This window comes from Lepus europaeus, chromosome 11, assembly GCF_033115175.1.
Source record: "Lepus europaeus isolate LE1 chromosome 11, mLepTim1.pri, whole genome shotgun sequence".
NCBI lineage: Eukaryota > Metazoa > Chordata > Mammalia > Lagomorpha > Leporidae > Lepus > Lepus europaeus.
In genome coordinates, this window is record NC_084837.1 from 57,203,451 (window position 1) to 57,216,958 (window position 13,508).

Here is a 13,508-nt window from a genome sequence, read left to right on the forward strand (position 1 = left end):
CTTATTTTTGAATCCTAAGCAATAGCATAATGCCTAGTACCCAACATATAAATGCTCATTAATATTTTATGCTAACATTTTTCTGGAGGCCATTTATTTCAAATTTCTAAATGCTTATTCACTTTCTACCTGAAAATTCAAGTTTATAACTTACTCTGAGGATAAGTAGAAATGTTCACAAAAAATAATTGGAAATATATAGAATATTTATCTTGAAAAACAAAGAAGTTGTTAACAAACAAATTTGCAACCAGAGTACTAGTGAAATACAGTAAAGTGTATGATTCTTGTACAAGGAAATACTATACAACTTTAAAAACCCGTGTTTTTAAAGAACATTTAATTGTAAGGGAAAATAAAATATATTATGTGAGTGGGAAAAATCAGTTCGAAGATTAGTAGGAATAGTAAAATCTCATAGTAAAATATGTGTCTATATAAATATTTGTGTACATATATATATGTACACACATGCATGCATACATAGCTGATTATATAGAAAGATGTAATCTGCTACAGGAATAAAGCACATATTTCTTGCAAGCTCCTGCTGGTTTGTATAAAAAAAGGGGGGGTATGTTGAGATGGTTTATTTGCTCCCTGAATAGAGAGATATCTAGGAGGAGGAGGAGAGAGGTGGAGTCTGGGACAGGATCAGCTCTTTGCAGAAGGACTAAAGGCAAGGAGTTGGGGTAGTTGGAAGTTAACAGACATGGGAGGAATAGCAAAAAACAGCTTCTAATGGAAATTTTTATTGTTATGCTGTGCAGTATTTATTTTAGCCTTCTCCTTTGCATTCCCTGAATTGTTCAGTAAACTTTTCACTTATAATCCATAAAAACAGACTTTCTCTGAGGGAATGTAACCAAGTGCTAACTCTTGCTTAGGGGCAAGAAACAAGGCTCCCCATGTGGCCCGACCACATCTAGAATATTTTTATGAAAGAAAATCTACCAAAATATTGAAGTCATTAACTGTTAAAAACTAATCTGACATAGAATGAATAAGTGAATAAATTAATGAATTAAAAATAGCTTTGAGAAAGACTTCAAGTATATTCTCAAGTGGAAATTGCTCTAATTTATACTGACTACAAGAAACCCCAGTCTTCCTTCAATTTTGGTTGCTCTTTGAAATAAGATACTTGCTGTTAGAACACACACATGCCCAATGCCTTCCACACTGCTTGATTAATAAAATAATACAATTGCCTACTTTTATTTATTTAAAAGGTAACACAGTTAGAGGGAGACACACAGAGAGAAACAGCCAGAGAGCGCGAGAACGAGAGAGACATCTCGAGATCTTCCATTGGCTGATTCACTCCTCAGATGCTTCCAACAGCTGAGGCTGGGCCAGGCTGAAACCAGGAAATGGAAACTCCACGTGGGTCTCCCAGGTGAGTAGCAGAAACCCAAGTGCCTGGGCCATCCTCTGCTGCCTCTCAGGATTCACAGTAGCAGGAAGCTGGATTGGAAGTGGGGCAGGACCAGATCCCAGGTACCCTGAAATGGGACGCGAGAATCTCAAGCAGTAGCTTAACCTGGTGGGCCACAATGCACTCCTCTGAGTACTTTATTGAAAAAAAAAAATTGTTTTTTTGAATCCTTGTTTTAGTGAAAAAAAAAAAAAGGCTAATATATACTATAATACTTACAGAAGTTCATGGAAAATGGAATGAAAAGATGAGTTTATTTTGGTACAAAATAGTTTTGAAATCCACACATATATTTTTCATAATACCTAGTCTCCTTGAACGTTTTGAGTACCCTCATATTACGTGTGCCCTCATGAGGTAGGATTGAAAACAATTTTTGAAAATCCATTCTTATATGGTTTTCATTAAAAAAGGCAACACAACAAAGAAGGAAAGTGTATGTAAGTAATGAATACAGTAGTGCTGGCATTGGTGTTCTCAATCATGACTCGCAATGATTAAGAGCATAGATGCTGGTCTGATGACTAAAGCTTGAATCCTGGCATGTGAGGTTGGGGCAGTCATTTAACTTCTCAGTTTCCTCATCTGTAAAATGGGGATAACACAAATTTCCATCTCAGGAAATTTGTGAACATAGTGATTGCATAAGCACTGTTAGATCTGTCTGGATGAGCACCTTCTATCTGGGTACTGCCATATATGTATTTATGCCCAAGTTTACGTTGGTAATGTTGCCAGTGAACACTGAACACCCTTCTCCTTTGCCTCCCCTAGAAAAGTGGAGCAACATTTTCCTTTCCCTCAGTTAAGGTGTTCATTTGACACCAGCATATGCAAGCATGGGCACTGACCAGTACAGTCATTCTTGCATTCACTATTCCTGCCTTCAGATTCTTTTGTAAGTTATAAAAAACAAAACTCCACTTGGCAGTAAAAATTCACTATTCAAAGGTAGTTTAATATTCATATAATCAGAGTAAGTTAGAGTTCTCTAAATTACTTCATAAATTGAAATGATGATTTGGTACTGAGAAATCCTACTGCAGTAGAGTAACATACTATTTTTACTGTCTTAAAAGTTAAAAGTACTTAGCACATAAATGATGTCCTTGTGCCAAGGAAAGGCTAAATGATATCATGGCATGCTGTACACAACATTTTATAATGGTTCATAGAGAGAGAAATAGTGGGAGAAAGAGTCATTATGTGACACATTGAAGGATAACTATACCAACCAGAAAAAAAGTCAGACCATGCAAGTCAGCATGTATTTGGTAAGGAGATGTATCACATGAGTCCCATTTTCATAAGCACTACTTCGTAGAAGCTCCTTAGCAGTATATAGAAGTAAATGCATAATAAGATATCTTCCTTTTATGGTATTTCTTTATTAATCAATGTCATAAAATGGACTATGAAAATGATTGTCCTAAATAAAGGTGTATGCAATTGTTACTAAAAATAAAGAAATTATAGCATGTATCATAATAAAATAATGATTTCATTTGTAGGCGTGCTGGTTCTGGAGGAAGTTATTTACATAGCAAGCCTCTATGGCCATATAACTGATATTATTTCATTAAGAATAACAACAGGGCCTATTTACACTTTGAGTTCTTGTTTTTGTTTAGGTGATCAGGTATGGATTATAAGAAGTTGAGAATGGAAGCTCACTTGTTCTTATCTGTAATAAAACACTGTAGCTGAAACTTGATTGCTTTTAGAGGCTACACATCACTAAAGCTGACACCATTTAGAGGATCTGGGAAGCTTTCAAAGCAGAAAATACTGTTATGTCTCTCGGATAAATACAAAGCACATTGCCATAGATGGACAACACAAAAACAAAGGCTATGCCTCCTTAAGCTGCAGCTCATATTACCAAAGGAACCGAAACTGAAATAACTCCAGTTTTCCCACCTGAGCTTCTGCCCTTGAATTGATATTAAGTAACCATATCACTCATTATAGCCTTTAATCTCCCTTGCTGATACCTTTTAATTTTTAAACAACCCTACTTTACAAATCATATCCTCTTTCATGTGTTCTCTCAGCTAAAGAATTAATTTTGCAAGCAAAATATCTAAACAGTAAGCATAATAAGAATGAAACAGGTTAAAGCTCATTAGCAGCAGGGAGCAGATGTAGTAAAACTCTGCCAGTTCCCCTACATTTCCTTCTCAGCAGGGACTGGGCATCAAGCTGTGAGTTAGTTCTATAGCACAATGCTTGGCTGCTGTTTCAGCAATTGCACCTCTATTGCTTCAAGAATAATACTAAGAATTCACTTTGATTTTTGATTTTTCCTTGCAACAATAAAGCCTAAAAGGACCCTGCAGAGCTAGAATGTAAAGTTAAGCGCCAAGTGCCAGCTAATCAGGAGACTGTAAAAATGTAATTGATAAGAAAATAATTATAAATTTATTTTATCTTTGAAAATACTATCTTCTTAACAAACAGAGGATCCAGAAGCTGGATGAAATCAGTAATTGCTCAAGTTAAACTTCCTTATTATATCATATAAATCTAACACCCAGAAGAATGAGTGTTACCCAACAGAAAAAAGATAGCTATGGAGGGATAAAAGCAATACACTGAATATGATATACACTGAAAGAAAATTAATTCTGTTATAAAAACATAATTTCAGATGATTATGCTAGGATATATTATTTCATGTATAATGTTAAATAGAAGCATCTTTGTGGAAATATAGCGATTTCAACCAAATTAAGGTGTTTACAGCAAGGCTTTATTTAAAAATACCTTCCTAGACATTGAAAAGTCCTTTCCTGAGGCTAAAAGTTGTAGTTAGATGTTGGAAAACGATCATCAGTATGAATTCATCTGCTAGACTGGATGTCCAGGGTAGATTCTTATGCCATAATTTATTCAGAAAAATGAACACATACTGTAGAACCCAATTCACAGGGTTTCCAACAAATCAGTATATAACAGATGTGAAGGTAACAATCAATAAATGTATCTGCTTATCTTACAACTCTGTAAATTACTCTTAAAGCTGATGCTATATGTTTGTTTGCTGTGTTTGTATACATTTAGTTTTTGAAATGGATTCATTCAGCTAAGTATGATAGACGGGATACTTTTAGAATGACATTTACAGAGTTCCAGGAAAGTTACTCTAAATCTTTCAAAGAAAGAAAAAAGTTCTTAGAAGTGCAATTACTGGGAGAGTGGAAACACATATTCTGAGTATCCTAGGCTTCTAAAATAAACTTGTAAACCTACTGAAAATTAGTAGGATTAGCCTCTATGCCTAGAGCAGAGCTAAACTTCCATGTAGGGCTTAAATATTCCCATTTCATGAAAATTAAAATGGCAAGGTCAAGAGGGTCATACCATAATGAAGTTTACCTTAAAAATGTTCACCTATAAAGTAAGATTATTTAATTGCTGTTAATTGCTTGAGCAATTTTCTCCATTGTAAAAGAAGGAAAATCAAGTTTCCTAACATGTGTCCTTTAATGCAAACATTAATGTTTATCTTTAATTACAATTTGATCCCAAGAGCTTATATCAATTAGATCATGCCTTTGGAAACTTGGGTGGTTATTTTTCAAACTCAAAATGTAACAGGTAACACTGGAAGTCATAGTAATAATCATTTAGGACTTGTTGTAGATCCTTGAAGAGCACACAGGATAGTGAGTCACTGTGGTGTCACCATTTCATTGTGCAGTTTCAATAACTCTAAAGAGAACTGAACTCCCTTAATTTCCATCAGAGATCCTATGCTTAAAAGATTTTTGTAAGATTTTCCATTGGAAGTATGGAACTGGAAACTTCCAATTAACTCTGCCTTTAGATTTAATTAGAAATTGACTAGGAAGAGTAGAATAGAATGGAATTGGAAATGAAGATGCATATGTAGAAAAACTGGCAGCTCCAGAATGGCAGAAAAACTCAATCCACAACAAATGACAAAAATACAGTGCTTTCTAATATTCTGTAGTTTTGTAAAAACATGGACAACTACTGGCATAATTTCTATCCTTTGGAATAATTTTATCTAGGCTACCTGTCATCCCAATGGAGTAATAACTAACCACAAAGTCCTTGGAAGCAGCCAGACCACCAGGATTGAAGGGATGCTCATCAAAACACAATTCTGCTGACTGATCATGTAGGAGGAAGAAAAAAAAGCAGGCTAGTGGACAAACTGGAATACAGTGTTCTGAAGTGTGATATTTCCAAATAGGAAGGGCAGAGAAATGCTTTAAATTACTATTGAAGCAGAGCTTAGAGCAATCAGGAATTAACTGTGGATGACGGTGACCTTAGGTGACCAAGCAGCCTAGTATGTAACTACCAGGAACAGAGTTGATGTTCTTCAGTAAAAAACTTCAGGCTAATTGTTGCCTGGATGATGGAGTTTCAAATAGTGATGGCTCTTTCAGTTAGTAGCTGCTACCAAATAAATGACAGTTTTTATGTGAAAATTTCCCAAGTGCAGAAAAGTGTTAAAATCACTGCATTTCAAAAATGTAGTAGTGGACAAAGCTATAAATACATCTGCTCAATCCTCTCATTTTGAAAAAGTGGAACAGAGTTCCAGAAAGTTGTGTTTTTCTTACAGGTGAGAAGTTGAGTTCATAGTTCAGTCCAAGTCACCAGATTCCTGGTATACTCATAAACCCTACTGAAAACACATGTTATAATCTTTTATTTATTTATTTTCTTTTTTAGAAAGGGAGAGGGAGAAAAAAGAGAGAGAGAAAGAAAAAGAGAGAAACATTCTTTCATCTGTTGGGTCACTCTCCAAATGCCTGTAACAGCCAGGGCTAGGTTAGGTTGGAGCTAGGAGTCCGGAACTCATTGTGGGTCTCCCACATTGGGGGCAAGGACCCAAGAACTTGAGGCATCACTAGGTGCACAATAGCAGGAAGCTGAATTTGGAAGTGAAGCTGGGATTCAAATCCAAGCATGTGATACAAGATGCAGGTATCTCAAGCAATGTCAACCACTGTGCCAAATGCTTGCTCCTCATAACACATTTTAGAAGAATCATCTTTAAAATGAAATGCAACTCCAAAGTAACCACCACTGCTGAGGGGACAGCCACCTAGGGTCAGTAACGTTGCAGGCAGAACTGTAAATTTCCTGTTAGAGATGCCACCTGCCTTTACTGGGCCAGCTCTCCTCCCAGGCCAGCTGGGTAATAGAAGTCAACAGGGTGCCTTCCCCCAGGAGGTTCACACCTTCCTAATGATGTACCCCATGTGAAGAGGTAAGTCTGGGCCTCATAACTGACAAGGCCTTAAAGCCCACCTGATTATTATCAGGCCCCTTCTGTCAGTTTCTATTTGCCTCTCAATCAGAAAACAGTTGTGGTTTAGACAGCAGCTTTCTTAGGTCCTCTAATAATGACTCTGTCCTTTGTTCTAGACCCTATCTAGCCCACTTGGGGCTTCATTCCTTTGTTATCATAGCCTCTACCCTAACTTCAATGGCTCTACCACTGACCTGTGTGTATTGATGATCCTCTCCTCCACTTAATGTGCATGATTGTTCAGAGTTTCTCTATAGACAAACCCGTCTACCTGCAAAAGATGAGTGGCCTCTCAGTCTTGGTTGGAATCAGCTTTAAACCAATTCCACCAAACAATCTTCACAAGGGTCCAGAGACCCCCTCATTCCCTCTCCTCTATGAAATCCTCTCATTACTTGGTTAATGCCACTACTAGGACCATTGGTTGCTCACTCTTTTATACTACCGTGTCTGCTTAAGTGTTTACAGGAGTTGATAATGGAAAAAACCAAGGCCTTCACCAGCCAGGCAGTCAACCAAATGCTGCTACAGGGATATACTCAGCTCCCCACTCAGGAGACAGCAGCTTGAGACATCACCTCATGCCAGCAGAGAGTACCTCGTCACCCCATGTCAGCAGGAAGTAGCTCTAAAGACAGATCATCGTCCCTCTACCCCTCCTGGACTTCTGGGGCTAATGTAATTCCATACAACTCTTGCTTTATGAAAAACAAAAGACGGGGCTGGCGCCGTGGCTCACTTGGTTAATCCTCCGCCTGCGGCACCGGCATCCCATATGGGCACCTGGTTCTAGTCCTGGTTGCTCCTCTTCCAGTCCAGCTCTCTGCTGTGGCCTGGGAAGGCAGTAGAGGATGGCCCAAGTGGTTGGGCTCCTGCACCCGCATGGGAGACCAGGAGGAAGCACCTGGCTCCTGGCTTCAGATCAGCGCAGTGCCGACCGTAGCGGCCATTTGGGGAGTGAACCAACAGAAGGAAGACCTTTCTCTCTGTCTCTGTCTCTCACTCTCTATAACTCTACCTGCCAAATAAATTAAAAAAATAAAAAAAGGAGAATGTTAGTAAAATGGTGCAGTCTTATTTATGGTGCGATCTACACCCCAGACACTATCCTAGGTTCTAGCTCTTGCCACCATAGTTGGTAGCCAGGTGACCCCATGGGCCAACCACCAGTGTCAGCTCTACCCGCACCCTAATGGGATTCACTGCTCCTACTTCCCTGCCCACCCCCTGGCAAAGGTTTACCAGGACCTGTTACTGAACATGCGGCTCTCAGGGACAGGAATTTAGCCCAGTAGTTAAGACACTGGTTAAATACCTGCATTCCACAGAGTGTCTGGGTTCCATACCTGGTTCTAGCTTCTGATCCCAGCTTCTTCCTAATGCATACTCTGGCAGGCAGGCAGTGCTGATGGCTCCAGTGGTTGGATTCCTGCAACCTACATGAGAGACCTGGATTGAGCTCCGAGATCTCAGCTTCAGTCCCAGTCCCGTCTCTGATTTTGCAGATATTTGGGAATGAACCAGCAGAACACTGGGAATGTGTTCTCTCTTTCTATCCTATTTCCCCCTCTCTGCCACTCAAATAAATAAACAACAACAACAAAAAAATGCTGTCAAATCAGATATATAAAAAAAACCAAGTTGCTCAAATCTAGAAACATTGTGTAATCAGATGTCTTTATGTTCCTATTCTATCTTATACAAAAATAAAATAGGAATTGTAGATATCACACTGTGAGTAGGTTTATGCAAGAAAGGTATTTAACTCACACAGGCTATGTCAAGACAAGGCCTAGGCCCTATTTCAAAAGATCAGTGCATTAGTGTATATTTAACTGTTTAAATGAAAATATTTTAGGAGGTGTATATATATATTTCATTTCTTAATAATTCCCTAATTTCAATATTTTAAAATTTATTTTATTCTTATTTTACTTGAAAGGCAGAGAGAATGAGAGAGAGAGAGAGAGAGAGAGAGAGAGAGAGAATATATTTCCATGCCCTGGTGCACTTTATTATTTATTTATTTATTTATTTTTTACTTTATTTAATGAATATAAATTTCCAATGTACAGTTTATGGATTACAATGGCTTCCCCCTCCCATAACTTCCCTCCCACCCACAACCCTCCCCTCTCCCACTCCCTCTCCCCTTCCATTCACATCAAGATTCATTTTCAATTCTCTTTATATACAGAAGATCAGTTTAGTATATATTAAGTAAAGATTTCAACAGTTTGCCCCCACATAGCAACACAAAGTGAAAAAATACTGTTGGAGTACTAGTTATAGCATTAAATCACAATGTACAGCACATTAAGGACAGAGATCCCACATGAGGAGCAAGTGCACAGTGACTCCTGTTGTTGACCCAACAAATTGACACTCTAGTTTATGGCGCCAGTAACCACCCTAGGCTCTCATCAAGGTTATGGAAGCCTTCCAAGATCGCCGACTCTGATCATATTTAGACAAGGTCATAAAAGACAGGGTGAGGATAGTAACCAATGATCCTAAGAGTGGCGTTAACCAGGTCTGAACAATTATACAGCATTAAGTGGAGAAGAGGACCATCAGTACACACAGGTTGGGAGTAGAGCCATTGGTGGTAGCGTAGAGGTTATGATTACAAAGGAATGAGGCCCAAGTGCGCTAGACAGGGTCTAGAACAAAGGACAGAGTCATTATTAGAGGAGCTAAGAAAGGTGCTGTCTAAGCTACAATTAAGTTTTCTGATTGAGAGGCAAATAGAACCTGACAGAAGGGGCCTGGTAATAATCTGGTGGGCTTTAGGCCTTGTAAGTTAAGAGGCCCAGAGCTATCTATCTCTTCACATGGGGTACATCGTAAGGGAGGTGTGAACCTCCTGGGGGAAGGCACTCTGTTGACTTTCATTACTTGGCTGGCCTGGGAGGAGAGCTGGCCAGGTCAAGGCAGTAGGCATCTCTAACAAGAAATTTACAGTTCTGCCTGCAACGTTGCTGACCCTACTTGACCATCCCCTCAGCTGCAGTGGTCACTTTGGAAGTTGGGCTGAGTGAAGGGCTTTTCAGCTTAGAGCCAATAAGATCTGTGGCTCTGATCTGGGCATCCTTCGACTCCAGCGCAGGTCCCTTTCCAGTGATCCAACTCTTGGCAGAGCTGCCCAGGCTCTTCATAAGTTGACTTCTGCTGAAGCCCAGGCTTACCTGGTGCACTTTCTAAATACTTGCAACAACCTAGCTGGATTAGTCTGTAGTCAGGAGGCTGGAACTCAATCTCGTCTCCCATTTGGGTGTCAAGGACTCAAGTATTTGAGCCATCTTTTATTGCTTCCCAGAGTGTGCAGAAGGAGGAAGCTGGATCAGGAGTGAAGTAGCTGGGACTCAAACCAGGCACTGGAATATAGCATTAAAGTGTCAGGAAGTGGTGACTTACCACTGTGCCAAATGCCAGCCATGATTCCCTGATTTTTCAATCAATAGCTTAACTTATAGCTTATATAGCTAGGTTATTTGAAATGTCAGAAAATAAGATGAAAAGCAGAAGGCATTATACTAGCTAACTTTAAAGTATATTTCAAAGCTGCAGTAACCAAGATGTATGGAATTGATATAAAAACAGCTGGAAGCACATAGAGCTGGGAAGCTTCTTGCAACGTTGGCATCCTGTATCAGAATGCTGATTTGGGTCCCAGCAAAACCATGCTTCTGAACCAGCTCCTTGGTAATGCATCTGGGAAATTGTGGGTGATAGCCAAAGTGCTTGGGTCCCTGCCATCTAGGTGGGAGACGTGGCTGGAGATTCTGGGTCTTGGTTTCAGTCTGGTCCAGCCCTGGCTGTGGTGGCCATTTGGGGAGTGGACCAGTGGATGGAAGATCTTTCTCCTTCTCTCTCAGTCCCTCTGTGTCTCCTTCTCTGACAGTTTGCCTTTCAAATAAATAAGTACATCTTTTAGGAAGAAATAGATCCATAAACCAACAGGCCAGAATAGATATCCCAGAAGGAAATTCACATATATACACTAACTGAACTTTAAAGGTGCTAAGAATAGCATTGGGAAAAGGACATTGTTTTCAATAAATGGTGCTGGGAAAATCTGATATCCACATGCAGAAGAATGAAACTATACCTCTATCTCACACATATTCAAAAATTAGCTCGAAATTAATTAAGGGGTAGGTATCGTTGTGCAGTAGGTTACACTGCTGCTTGTGAGGCTGGCATCCCATAATGGAGTGCTGGTTAAGTCCTGGCACCTCTGCTTCTGATCCCGCTTCCTGGTAATGAATCCTGGGAGGCAGCAGATGATGACTCAAGAGTTTGGGCCCCTGCCACCCACACGGGAAGACCCAAATGGAGTTCTGGGCTCTTAATTTTTTCATGGTCCAGACTTGGCTGTTGCAGGCAGTTGGGGATGTGAATCAGCAGATGGAAGATCCCTCCCCCCTCCCCCCCTCTTCCTCCACAACTCCATCACTCTGCCTTTCAATTAGATGAAAATAAATAGCTACACAAAAAGAAAGATTTCTTTAAAAATGAATTACAAACTTCAATGTTAAACCTGAAAATTGAAACTTCCAGAAGAAGGATAGAGAAAACACTGACATATCACGTAACACACCAAATACATACATTTTTTTCCATGAAAATTTAAAAAAAAATTTATAAGAAAATACAAGATGATTTTGGCCTAAGAATGTAAAAAACAAGTGTGATGATTATCATAACTTCCACTATCATCAGTACTTTGTAATAGCTACAATGTCAGGTATTTTATGTAGTAAAGACTGAACATAAAATTTGGACTAAGACTGGGATTCAAAGCCTAACTCTGCCTCTTTATATCTATCACATTAAGTTTTCTAAGAGATTTAAAAATAGGCTATGTGACTCATCACAGGTGTTCAATAAATACCAATTTCCCCAAATATATCATTGTATTGAATCATGATGACAGCTTACAAGTGGGTACTATAAGTCTCATTTCATAATTCCACAGCTATTAATTTGAAGAGACCATATACAAAACCAACCTGTATAAAACTTCTTCTTTTCACTGAGGTATACTGTCCTATTCTGGTTTAATTTGGAGCAGGATTTCATTCTGAATGACTTAGCTAGGTTAAGTTGCAAATACATCACCAATAGCCAAATGAATTGATAGAGCTACTGAAGAGGAACTGGACAGAATTTCTTAGTGGTATCCACTTACATGTTGGGATATATCTGAGAAATGCATGGTTTAGATGTCATTAGTTTTATACTCAGATTTTTAAATTTATGATTTTTAAATTTATTATATTTGATAATAATGACTAATCATACAAAAGAATTTAACTGCAAATTTAAAAAAAGGACCTCAAGACACAGACCTAATTTTTACCAGTTAGAATTAGAATTCATGATTTATGTTCACTCTGATTTTAGAACTATTGTCCTAAGACTTAAAGCAGCATTAAATCCAATAACGATACTATCGTTATTAGTCTCCCTATTTCCAGCTTGACTATCACCATCATGAGTGGGCAGGATAGAAGCAGAATAGGAAATGAATAATGATGTCTTTTTCTTTCAACTTTTAACTTTATGGTATGTTTCCTAAGCAATGAGCTGATCACTTCTTTGTTCAAATTCTTACTCTAAAAGCTGCATTTAGGTACTTTATCATTATTAAATACCTAAGCATTTTCACCAGCTGTACTTTATCATTCATTCTTCTTCTGTTTGTACCACAAAGATATTTATCTTGATGCTCTTTCCCCTAGCTTCTGAGAGATGAAATTATCAAATTTAGAGACAAATTGGTAATTTGTCAGATTATTTGCTTTGAAGTCCTTCCCATTATATGCTTTCTATGCTTTGCCTCAATCTCTCCATCCTTTCTCCTACTACTTTTCTTCAACTCAAACTCCATTATTCTCAAATGCAACCCACTTTCAACTTTTTTATTTTTGCCTTATAATAACTTATTCTATTAATTAAAGACCCATGAAAATTCAGGCCTGCAGTTATATTTACCTGTCTTCATTTCTCTATTGCATTTATTTTGGCCATTAATAATAATTCACAGGCTATTTGCAGGTTCTTTGAAAGCACCTTTGTAATATTTTTCCAAAATAGTTTATCTAAAATTTTGATGAATTTTAATCACTGTTTAATGAAACAAATACTAAGCAAAATATAAATTCCATGTAATATGCCATAATTTGTTGGGTTTCAAAGTCATTTTATGTCAAACTGACCCATATCTCAAGATGAATTCCCCCTTGCCATAAAATCAGCTAAGGCCTCCCTGAAGATAATGCTCTTCTTTTCCTTCTTCTTCTTCTTTTTTTTTTTTTTGACAGGCAGAGTGGACAGAGAGAAAGACAGAGAGAAAGGTCTTCCTTTACCATTGGTTCACCCTCCAATGGCCGCTGTGGCCGGCGCACCATGCTGATCTGAAGCCGGGAGCCAGGTCCTTCTCCTGGTCTCCCATGGGGTGCAGGGCCCAAGCACTTGGGCCATCCTCCACTGCCTTCCCGGGCCATAGCAGAGAGCTGGCCTGGAAGAGGGGCAACCGGGACAGAATCCGGCGCCCCGACCGGGACTAGAACCCGGTGTGCTGGCGCCGCAAGGCGGAAGATTAGCCTAGTGAGCAGCACCGCTGGCCCTTTTTCTTCTTTTCTCCTGTATCTCTTCCTCCTCCTCTCCCTCCCTCCTCCTCCTTGTTCTTCTTCCTCCTCCTTCTTCAGTTTTGCTAATAGCCATGTCTTTTAAGTAGTGTCTCTATTTGTATTCAAATGAGTATTCAAG